The 12,459-nt window shown below is 36.5% G+C and overlaps 1 protein-coding gene across 5 annotated transcripts in view; it reads right to left on the bottom strand.

The window, feature by feature from the left end:
• Positions 1–12,059, bottom strand: part of ST6GAL1 (ST6 beta-galactoside alpha-2,6-sialyltransferase 1) — a 65,688-nt gene extending 53,629 nt beyond the window's left edge. For 3 of the 5 annotated variants that reach the window (XM_058189339.1, XM_058189338.1, XM_058189337.1), the window contains exon 1: positions 11,637–12,059. The gene's annotated coding sequence lies outside the window, so the exon portion shown is untranslated. The remainder of the gene's footprint in view (positions 1–11,636) is intronic. The other 2 variants (XM_058189336.1, XM_058189335.1) reach the window with 1 other exon arrangement.
• Positions 12,060–12,459: the final 400 nt, after the last annotated feature.

Genomic DNA, 12,459 nt, shown 5'->3' with positions numbered 1-12,459 from the left:
AAACTAGATGAATTTCAAGTGTGCAGGGCTATAATTCACACAGTTACTTAGCCAGCTTTCTTATCTGTAAAAGAAATCAACTGCCCAGTGTTATTTAGAATCCCAGAGTCCTATTAATGCAGAAGGATGCTTAACCTTTTGAGAAAAATGGTCTGCTAGCTGGAAAAAAAAAGTTGTGACAATTCCAGCTGCAACCTTAGTCATGCAACCTTATCAGATAACTGATAGCAGAATGTATTAATTACTTAGAATATTTCCTATATTAACCACTGAGTTCCATGCAAGCTCCTAAGCAACCATATAAACCAATAAATAGGTATAAGGTCTGAGTTAGAACAGGAACAAATTGTAATATATTAACCTTTTATTGTCTTTTCACCTGCAAAGAGTAAGAATCAAATAAAACTAAGAAAGGGTAGAAAGGTCACATCAAATTGGGAGGAAGAAATAGAAATATGAAATTTAAAATTAAAATAAAATACAGTCAAAAGCACTTGAAAAGGTTGGGAAGAAGAAAAAAGAGCACATAGGAGATGAATGTACATTTTAAATTTTTTCTGACCATTTTATTGAAGTAAAATTCTGCACCCAAGAGAAAAGAATGGAAATCCCAATAATCATGATCCAGGATAATAGCTTTATTAACCTAATGTAGCAAAACAACACTCCTTAAGTATTGTTTAACAATCTTTTGAAATCTCTAAAAATAACAAATCAGTGAAACCAGAATGCTCATTTTAGTGTTGCAGTTAACAAGGCAGTCTTTAATCTGAAAAAATTAACTTGGATTATTTTTGCAGCAAACATTCTGATATCACATTCCACTGCAATGTCATTGTACTTTTAACCATTTTATTTCGTAACAGACTTTTGACTATTTCAACATTCATTCAGTTCAGTTTATCTCAGCTAACAATAAACAAACCATCAAGCTAAAAATTCATGGCATCAGGAAGTGTTTTTCTACTAGTTATATTAAAAAGGATTGTATTAACACCTAACATAGTTAAGTATTTGTTTTCCAGGAGTCCTATTTTATTAATTTATGTCAGGGTTTTTTTTATTAGTATATTAGGAAAAACACTTGATTGCCAAGTAATAGATTTAATTGGTTTTAAGGGACTTTCAAGTTGCCTCTTGTCCTCATTCCATCTCTATAATTTAGCTCAACAAAATTGTCTCCTCATTGACTGCCATCAACAACTGAAAAAACTTGCAGTGTAAGTGATTCTAGCTACATACTATACCAGACATGATACTCTTTGTAGCAGAAGTTATAAGTGTCTGAAATGTGGTAAGTGGTCTTTCCTAAACCTGGGCTTCACTGTACAACTTGAATGATGGTCAGACCACCCTTCCGCTTCAAAAAATCTTGTCAGCACACCAACATTGTGCAATTCTGTAAACTGACACCATGTTAATCATTTTGAAGTGTGAAGATGCCTTTTGGAATTGTAGTGGACATCATAACACCACACATACTAAGTAGTTGAATTCTGTGAGGTGCTTTATCTTAGTTCATGATGAATAAGCCCCATAAAGCATTACACATAGTTTTAATAACTTGAATCTGTCCCTTTGGATTGTTTCTATTGTGAGGTGAAACAATAGTAGGAATTGTGATATATTTACCACACAGAAAATAAAACATTAACACTATAATCAAGTTTCTTGGTTTTCTTTAAAGACGTTTCACTTCTCATCCAAGAAGCTTCTTCAGGTTTGAAGAAGCTTCTTGGATGAGAAGTGAAACATCTTCAAAGAAAAACAAGAAAGTCCAGTTGTCTTGTGGGGGAAAAAAGCACCTTTGGGATAACCATGATCTGGATGACTGAAAATCTCCATAGGCTATAAGTATTTTTTCATTTTCATTTTGTCCATTTTGGAATTACTTCTGGCTAGAAAAAAGTAATAGGGATCATCAATTTGTTTTTTTCAGCTGGAGAATAAGTCTCAGCTATAAGAAAGGCATGGAAAAACCTCTTATCTTTGTCCTGATGTATTCCCTATGCTAGGAATATAATCCAAAAGAACATGTTCATTTGAAAATATTAAATCTTATCTCAAGATTGAATCAGCACTTTGCTACACACCCTACACCCACAGTTAGATAACAGGAGGCAGCCAGTTTCAGGTATGCATTTTTCGCTTTCTGTTTACAATTGGTCAACTGTTTAGTTAATCATTACACATTTAAATTAAAGGCAGGAGAGGATGAGGCACAATTGCTTGAGTGTGAATTCTTGGTATAATTCTTGGTATAATCCTCAATAGATTATAATTCCTAGGTTTCAGTGAAATAGATGCCATAGCTTAACTGATAATAACTGATATAAATTTGTGATATAAGTCTGTTGTGATTTAAATACGCTTAAATATTTGTCATTGTATAACTTTAAGATATATGCTGTGTATCTGTAATTTGTATATGATACAATTATACTCCCACCGCCCCCCCACAAAGTAGATATGGAAACTTATTACAAAGAAAAACATGAAGGCATGCAAATTTATTTAACAAAACAAGTTATTTTGATGGCCCCTAAAGCTGATAAGCCTTACAATTAAGTATCTCACAATAAACCTGCTAGCTTTTAAGGTATCACAAGACTCTTTCTGATCTTTGTTACTAGCTCTGATTTAAATAGAATGGCTTCCATGCCATCCCATAGATTCTTTTAAATTCATGGGCTTTCTCACCCGTGTTTTAATTCAACCTATCAAGGTGATGCACAGTTTTAGCACATGTTAACATATAATAAGAAGAAGAAAGACGACAAAACTTTCTTTACATTTGAAGACAATCATTGACTGAATAAAAAGCATGAATGAATGAATTCTGTTAAGCAAAGCCTCAAGATTTAATCCAGGCAAAAAGGGAAAAGAAGGGAGGCAAACACCAGGTCTAATGTGGCTCTTTTTCTTTTCTCGGGCTGCCTGAATCAGCAAACTTGCCTGAAATCAATAGAACCTGCGATTACAGCAAAGCAAAGTAACTAGATGTTTCCACAGTTTCTGTATGAGCAGGAAAATTATGGGAGAGGTAAATTTCTTGATCTGAATGAATCATTGTCCCCTATAAAATTTATGTCCCCTATAAAGTTTCATTTACAATTGAAAGCAAATATTATTTATTTGTTTATTAAATTTATATGCCACCATTTTTTCTTGTAGAATTCAATGAATGTCATGAAATGTGTAACAATAAATAAGTTTAGCAGAGGCTCTTGTCACAGTTTGGAATGAGCAGGACCATGGGCCTAATAATGCCTCTGCAGATTCTATGTCTACATGGTTCTCAAAGAGCCCTATGCAGGGGGCATGTCAAATTTGTTACTACCGGTTCTGTGGGTGTGGCTTGGGGGGTAATGTGACTGGATGGGCGTGGCCAACTTTTTTTTTTACTTTTAAAAGCATTTTTTCTTTGGCTGAAAAAATGCTTTTAAAAGTAAAAAAAAAACCTCTGATGATCGCGCGGCTCAGCTGGAATCATCAGAGGCTTTTAAAAGCATTTTTAACAATCTCTTCGGCTTCAGAATTCTCTTGCAATGCAATAGAGGTCAGAGAAAATCACAGACAGTATCGGCAGATTCACTTTGGACTGTTGTGCATGACATTATGTGCTTGCCACAAAAACTGCCACAAAGCTATTCTATGATACCAGTTTTCCATTTTCTACTGGACTATGTTTACTTGCAAACAAGAACATGTAACTTTCATCAGCTTAAGGACTATTAAAATGTTATAGCTTGTAAAAATCCATACAATCAGTGTCATTTATGTTGACCAAGTAAACAGGCATGTCCAATGTAACCAGGAGACAGCCAGCAGACTAGAGAATAGTCTTCATTTAATCAGAAATTCATCAGTTGTGCATGAGTAAGCAGTAAGTAAGTGAGTGTGTTAGTACATGGTGTCTCAGTGATAAGATATTGAACTTGTCGATCGAAAGGTTGGCAGTTCAGCAGTTCAAATCCTCAGTGCTGTGTAACAGGGTGAGCTCCCGTTACTTGTCCCAGCTTCTGCCAACCTAGCAGTTTGAAAGCACGTAAAAAATGCAAGTAGAAAACCACCTTTGGTGGTAATGTAACAGCATTCTGGGCGCCTTTGGTGTTTAGTCATACCAGCCGCATGATCACGGAGACATCTTTGGACAGCGCTGGCTCTTTGGCTTTGAAACGGAGATGAGCACTGCCCCCTAGAGTTGGGAATAACTAGCACATATGTATGAGGGGAACCTCTACCTTTACCTTTTAAGCAGCTATAAAAATCAAAATTATAAACTAGGGGAAGAGAAGGACATTGCATGTTGACTTTATTTCTTACACTGTGATACTGTTTCATGTACTGTATGTTCACCATGCAAAGTTGAGTGGCAGGAACACAATGTACGAAGTTAGTGAGTTTGCAAAAATAGAGCTGGAAAAGGAAATCAGCAGCAAGAAGAGCCTCTCATGGAACTTGACATTCTTGAACAACTTTTCCTTCTAAGAGAAGAGAGTATACTTCAAACTCTTAAGAACACACACACTTGATCAAACATAACTTCAAATAAATAATAGGAGAGCCTTTTGGTAAAAAGAAAACAACTTATTAGAAAAGAAATAAAAATTTAAAGAAACCCTTTATGAGAACTAGTAAAGTAATTAGAAAGTGTCCATATTATTGGAATTGTGCTATGATGTATGACAAATATCTGATCGATATAACATCAAAGTATACCTTATCATTTGATAGTCCATATTTTACAATGTGTATGGGTAATATATATTTTTTAAAAAAATCTTACTTCATTTTTTCAGACAACCAACCAACCAACCAATCAAACAACCAAACAACCAAACCAAGCAGATCTTAGAAAATTATAGCATGTAATCAGGTGCTAAATGTAATTGATCAGCATTTAGGGTTGCCAAATCATTCCTTGAAAATAAGAAATTCGGACAATGAAGCTTTCTGCTTAATTAATTATTGAAATGCAGTCATAGGAGAAAACAGCAACCTTTTCAGTGACAATGTGTGGTTTATAAAAAGCTGCTGTTGAAATAAAAAAAATCACACCTGTTTATCTCTGTCTGAGTGGCTTGAAATTTCAGCAAAACAATGATTAAAACCTAAGTAAGTATCACATCAAGCTTGCCTGCGTGTATACTGTAGTCATGTAACAACCAAACCTTTACCTTTCAGTTACTGTAGAAGAGGGGTGTCAAACTCAAGGCCTGGGGGGCGAGATCTGGCCCATGGAGTGCTTAGATCTGGCCTGCAGGGCCATCCAGGAAATAGCGAAGGACTGGCCCGTGGGGCCTCTGCCAGTGAAAACAGAGTTCATGAGGGGTGCATATGACCTTCCTGAGCTCTGTTTTCGCTGGCAGAGGGTTGTAGGAGGCCATCATAGCCAAAAACAGAGCTCTCAAGGGCCACGCATGGCCCCCCTAGCTCCATTTTTGCTGGCAGAGTTGCAGGAGGCTGTCACAGCCGAAAACAGAGCTCTCAAGGGCCACGCATGGCCCCCTGACACAAGTGACATGCTGGCCACGCCCACCCTGGCCCCACTCACCCCAGCTCCCCAAGGTCAAACATAACCTGGATGCAGCACTCAATGAAATTGAATTTGTCACCCCTGTGTAGAACAAATGTGTCAAGTGAAGTAATTTAGCTTCTGTACCACCAATTGGACAAATTAAAACTAATAATGTGGCCAGCAGAGAAGAATGTGTTCTGTGTAATTTCAGGTAACAGTGAAAACAATTGGAATGCTTATTCTGCTACTGAAACCACAGCGTAAGTTTTAGAGTTTGAAAATAACAGGAAATAGCACATAACCCCCCCCCAGAAAGAGTAACAATTATAAGCTATTGTAACTTTGCAGGACCATAAGGGGCGTGCATAAGCGCACAAACGTGCCTACCGTTCCTGTCCTATTGTTTTTCTTTTCTTCTTCCTATATATGTTTATATGTGTATATACTATATAATCTTTTTGTATGATGTTGTGACAAAATAAATAAATAAATAAATAAATAAATGCAAAATGGAATCTTTCTTTCTTTCTTTCTTTCTCTTTCTTTCTTTTCTTTTCTTCTTCCTATATATGTTTATATGTGTATATACTATATAATCTTTTTGTATGATGTTGTGACAAAATAAATAAATAAATAAATAAATAAATGCAAAATGGAATCTTTCTTTCTTTCTTTCTTTCTCTTTCTTTCTTTCTTTTTCTTCTTTCTTTCTCTTTCTCTCTCCTCTCCTGTCCTCTCCTTTCCCCTCCCCTCCTTTCTCTCTGCTTCTCTCTTCCCCTCTTTCTTTTTTTTCTTTTGATTCTAGATTGATACAATTTACAGCACTATCAAAAATCAGAAAAAAACACATTCTGACTATGATAATCAAAGATTTATTTTTTTTTTGCAAAAATTTTTTATATTTCCATAATAATTCCCACAATTTGACCAGTGTACAATACAATCACTTATCCAACAATCAGTCCTATACTCAAATTATACTCAGTCAGGGCTGCTCGACTGCCACTCCCCCCTTTAATCCTTTCTTCCCTTCTCATCCTTCTTAAACTTCCCCCACCACCTTCTCCTCGCTTTCCTACTTCCCCTCCTCTTTCCCACTTCTCACTACCATCCTTTCTAACCCTCTATCTTCTCCTTCTTCTCCTCCTCCTATCCTTTCTTCTCCTCCTTCTTTCCTCCCTACCCACCTACCTACCTACTTTCTTCCTTCTTTACTCCTCTTTCCTTACCCTTTCCTTCGGGAGTGTTTGCGAGCAGTCCCGACATTACACCATTCCAACTTGTTTAATTCTACCATTATTCCTGTACAATGGCAACCAATCAATTTATAGTCTTCCCCTTCCCCGCCTCCTTCCCCCCCCCCCGCCTCCCCCGGACAGAAAACCAGGGATTGTAAACAACAAACATAATCTAAAATATAACATAAAACATATTCCATTTCACACCATCACACTATCAATTCCCTTCTTTCTTAAACTAATACATAATAATTCCTAACTTCACTCAAAAACTAATTGATATTTTTTAATCTGATACTTATTTTGAATATAATCAATCCACTTCCTCCATTCCAATATATATGTTTCTTGTGTACAGTCTTTCAAGCAGGCAGAAATTTTGCCATTTCTGCTAAATTTGATACTTTACTAATCCATTCTCCAATTGTAGGTAAGTCTTCTTTCTTCCAATATTGTGCAATCAATAATCTTGCAGCAGTTATTAAATTCAGAATCAGTTTTGTCTCTATAACAGTGCAATCTGAGATTATTCCTAATAAAAGAACTGTGGAACAAACTTGATCTTCTTTTCAAAATGTTCTGCATAATCCACCATATTTTAATCCAAAAGGCTTTAACTTTTTTGCAAGTCCACCATATATGATAATAGGTAGCATCCTCACAATCACATCTCCAACATTTTGCTTTCACATTTGGATACATACATGACAGTTTTTTAGGATCTAAATGCCATCTATAAAACATTTTATAAAAATTTTCTCTTAAATTTTGTGCTTGAATTTAACATTCCTCACCCAAATTTTTTCCCATGTTTCTAACATTATAGGTTGTTGAAAATTTTGTGCCCATTTTACCATACAATCTTTAACCAACTCCATTTCTGAATCAATTTCAACCAATACATTATATAATCTCTTTATATGCTGTTGACCTTGATCTTTTATTTGTTTTACCAGATTATCATCACTTTGCCTTATACCAATTTTCTGATCTATTTTCCATCTAGATTGCAATTGTCCATACTGGAACCATGTATAATTTCTTCCTTCATCCTCAATTTCTCCTAGATTTCAACTGTAATTCCTTTTCCATAGTCAAAAGCTCTTTGTAAGTGATAACTTCCATTTTTTGTAATATATTTATATTCTCTATCATATGTCTGGGGATGGTCCATATTGGTATCTTTCCATCTAACTTATATTGATATTTTTTCCAAATCCTCAACAACGCACTTCTGACCATATTATTCTTAAATGTCTTATCAATTTTCTTGTCATATATTACATATGCGTGCCATCCATATAACAAACCATAACCTTCTATATTCAAAATCCTTTCCTCTGTTAAATTAATCCAATCAGAAATTAAAGTTAAAACAACTGCATCATAGTACAATTTCAAATTAGGCATTTTTAAACCCCCTCTTTCCCTAACGTCTTGCATTATTTTTAACTTTATCCTCGGTTTTTTACCCTTCCATACAAATTTATTAATCCTTTTGCCATTCTTGTAAATTTGCATCTTTCTTCAAAATTGGAATCATTTGAAACAAAAATAAAAATCTAGGCAAAACATTCATTTTATAGCTGCCACTCTTCCCAACAATGATAATTGTAACTTCTTCCATTTCTCCATTTCTTTAATTACTTTTCCCCACAATACCTCATAATTGTTTTATATAATTTTACATTCGATGCTGTAATGTATACTCCTAAGTATTTAACCTTTTAACTACTTCATATCCAGTTATTCTTTCTAATTCTTCCTCTGATGTGTATTCATATTTTTAATTATCATTTTGTCTTCTGTTGATTCACTTTAAACCCAGATACCTTACTATACTGATCAATTGTCTCCATCAAATATACAGCTGAATGTATTGGTTGAGATAAAGAAACAACCAAATCATCTGCAAACGCTCTTAATTTATAATCTTGATTTTTAATTCTAATTCCTTTTATTCGATCTAAACCACGTATCTTACTCAATAATATTTCCAAAGTTAGAATGAATAATAATGGTGACAAGGGACATCCTTGTCTAGTCCCTTTCTCAATCTTGAAAGATTCTGTTAATCCACCATTTACTATTATTTGAGCTGTTTGCTTTTGATATATAGCCTTAATTGCTTGAATAAAATAATCCCCAAATTGCATTTTTTCTATTACTTTAAACAAAAACTGCCAATCCAATCTATCAAAAGCTTTTTCGGCATCCAAAAAGAGGAATGCTGCTGAAACCTGGCTGTTTCCTTCCAAATATTCAAGTAAATTTACAATTTGTCTCATATTATATCTCATCTGTCTCCCCTTAATAATCAAAGATTTTAATGTTACTTTTAACATACTCCTCAGATGGGCAGTTAAGAGATAAATAAGTAAAAATAGGCATTAGGTACTCAGAGATACTCTAAAAATGGTACTTCATTACACAGGATATTTTGCATAGTAGTTTGTATTCCTATATGCAAGATATAGACCTAACTTTAAAATTTGTGAAATTGGACTTGACATTCCCTCAAAATCTGTCAGTCAGTCAGTCAGTCAGTCAGTCAATCAATCATACCAATCAGTCATCCAACCAATCTCAACACACTGTAAAGATATGAAGCAAGTTGGAAAATTCTGCCATATCTTCTAGGATTTTCCTTAACAATTATTTGCTGGAGTGATTGGTGTGTAAAATCTGGCACAGGACTCAGCTATGTACTCAAAGATCATTAAGAAGTTAAGAAGGAACGAATCTGTAAATATGAATGTGAAGAGCTTCTAGTCTAGAAATCTAAAACTATCTAACACTTTTTCAAATGTCTCATTAAAGCATTCTTCATCTGCTTTATTCTACTTGTTTCCAATGCCCATATTTTTCATGTTATAATTCTATTGATACTGTTATCTAATTAAATCTTTGACTGAAATAAATAAGATTACAATAATTATTCATATAAATAGGAAAGTAATCATGCTATGTATTTTTGTGGGGATCCTAATTCCCATTGGGACAAACTTAGCCTCTGAAAATTGGTACGTAAATTGCTTTAAACTGTTGCCATCTTATGTATTGCCTAATACTGTATGTATAAACCCTATTAAATGAAAATTTAATACTTTAAATTTATTTGTGCCTGTGTAATTTAAAATGGGTTGAAAAGTACATTAAAAAATACAGAAATGCAAATTTGTTTTAGTCCAAATTTCAATGTATCACTTTAACTCACAGTCCTTACTGCTTGGCAATAGGAGATGCCAGTTCAATCTATTTGAAAGCGGAATGACAGGCAGCATCAGGTCAGAAAAGACACATCGTGGATTTTACAAATTAAGCAAGCAATCTAAATTCTAGATGATATTGTTTCTTTTTCCTGAAACGATGGGGGTTCCTCTGGATTTCTGAACAAAGATAGATGGCATTATGATCAAGCACACTATATAACATATATTCCAATAAATATGTAAGGTGCAAACATATTTGTAAGGAAAGTAAATTTTGATTAAACTGTGCAGGGCAAGCAGATCCAACGGTTTATGCCCATTGCTAGTATGATGTAAAGAAGCAACTTCCTGCTTTTCAACATCAAACATTACATAAAACAAACCCACAAAGAACATAAGATACCTATTTTGTAATTATAGATGGCAAGGAAACAAGGATCTTCAAGAGAAAACAGCAATACTACTTGTTCCTCTTATTACATCAGTACGCTCTGTAGAAAAAACGCTCAATATTTCCAGTTCCAACAATGTTCATCAAATCTCCTTCCTGTTGAGGATTACTTCAGCTTTAATCACAATAATACAAGAGCAAACAATAGATTCAAACTTAATGTTAACCGCTTCAATCTTGATTGCAGAAAATATGACTTCAGTAACAGAGTTATTAATACTTGGAACACACTACCAGACTCTGTGGTATCTACTCAAAATCCCCAAAGCTTTAACCAAAAACTGTCTACTGTTGACCTCACCCCATTCCTAAGAGATCTGTAAGGGGCATGCATAAGAGCATAAACGTGCCTACAGTTCCTGTCCTACTGTTTCCTTTCATTATATCCAATTTATATAGTTATTACACTTATACTCATATATATGCTTATATATTATATAGTTACTTCATGCTTATGCTTATATATACTGTTGTGACAAAATAAAAAAAAAAGAAGTGCATAAATTATTGAAAGGTAAACCTTGAACTTCCCCTTCAACTCATCCATCCACCAAGTTAATTCAGAGATACTTGTTTCTGAATGGGCTTAGTCAAGTGGTTGAATTACAGACAGCGTAGCACAATGATCACTGCTACCACACAACACACTCTACAGGCAAACCTTATGAATCTTTTTTTGCTCTTTAACTTCCTAGCTCTATTTACAAAGAGCCATAAAGATTATCACCATCATCAAGCCTAATACTTAAAGTTGCCATTGCAAAATGAGAAGGGAGCCGAAGCACTTGTTAATAAGCTAAAGACAACTGAAATGTCCACACGACCTGAAATAACCAGAAGACTCATCTTTCCCTCCGGGAACGTTGTCAGAGGTTAGCTAGAACGTGAGATTGGGAGGACTCTTGCGATCTCTTTAAACAGGAATGCAGCGATAGGTCACAATTAAGTTTGGAATAGGTTGCCGGAGATTCGGGAAAGGAAGATCAAAGGGGGCGATAGCGAAATGTACATCTCTCTCGCGTATTGGAACTGGCGGAGCAGAAGCGATCGAAATGGCAGCTTCGCCGGAGAAAACGCAAGGATATGGGCAAAGAAAACAGTCTCCTTCCTTCCTAGTCACCCCTGTGCCAGATATGTAATCCAAATGAGTGTGCACGTGTGTATGCGAAGATTGATCCTCGGAAGTTGGTGTTTGTTTGTTTGTTTTTACTCACTTTAAACTGTTGCATCTCCCCGTTTGTTGCTATTGCTATTGGTCGTACTCCTGCTGACTCTGGCCGCGGCCCAGGGAGTCGTCCTGTCGCCTGCGTGTCTTTCCTCCTTCCTTCCTTTCGCTCGTTCTTTCTTTCTTTCTTTCTTTCTTTTTTTGCCTTTGTTACCGCCTTGAAATCCAGGCGTTTAAAAGCTGCGTCCTGTACAGTTGCGGACGCCTTACGCCGTTCTGCACAAAGGCTGCCTGCCTGAACGAAAGCCTAACCCCCATCGCCACAAAACACACACCCGGCTGGGGTGAGATAAGGAGGGCGGTGGGTTGGTAGGTGGGCGGGAGGATTATGCAAACGCGAGTCTGCGTGCGGATATGTGTGTGCAGGGCACCGTGTGTGTGTGTGTCTGTGCGAGGGGGGCGCGCAGGGGGTAGAGCCTTGTCCAAGGCCGGGCGAGAGGAGTGGGAAACGATTCCTCGCCCAGAAATACAGAAGCTGCCCCGCTCCACGATTTGCTACGCTTCCTCTCCTGCCCTGATGGGGAGGTGGGAGTAGGGCTGCCCCATTGTCTCCGAAAGCCAGCTTGCTGTAGCCAGTATGCCTCCCGCCGTTCTTTCCCACGCCCTTCCTGCCCCTGAACCGTCCACCCGGCCACTTCTCCAGCCGTTCCCATGGGAGGTCGGGAGACTGGGATGCAGAAAGCTGCGGCAGAAAGAGAAGAAGCGCGCTCAAGATGGGTGGGGAAAACAGAATTCGCGGGAAGGAAACGGAGCGGAGCCAGAGGGAGATGGAGATGGAGAAGAAGCAAGAAGACTCGCGGCTTTGGAGCCCC

This window comes from Ahaetulla prasina, chromosome 6, assembly GCF_028640845.1.
Source record: "Ahaetulla prasina isolate Xishuangbanna chromosome 6, ASM2864084v1, whole genome shotgun sequence".
In the NCBI taxonomy this organism is placed as follows: domain Eukaryota; kingdom Metazoa; phylum Chordata; class Lepidosauria; order Squamata; family Colubridae; genus Ahaetulla; species Ahaetulla prasina.
The sequence above is the reverse complement of the archived record's forward strand: the minus strand, read 5'-3'. Positions and strand labels throughout refer to the sequence as shown.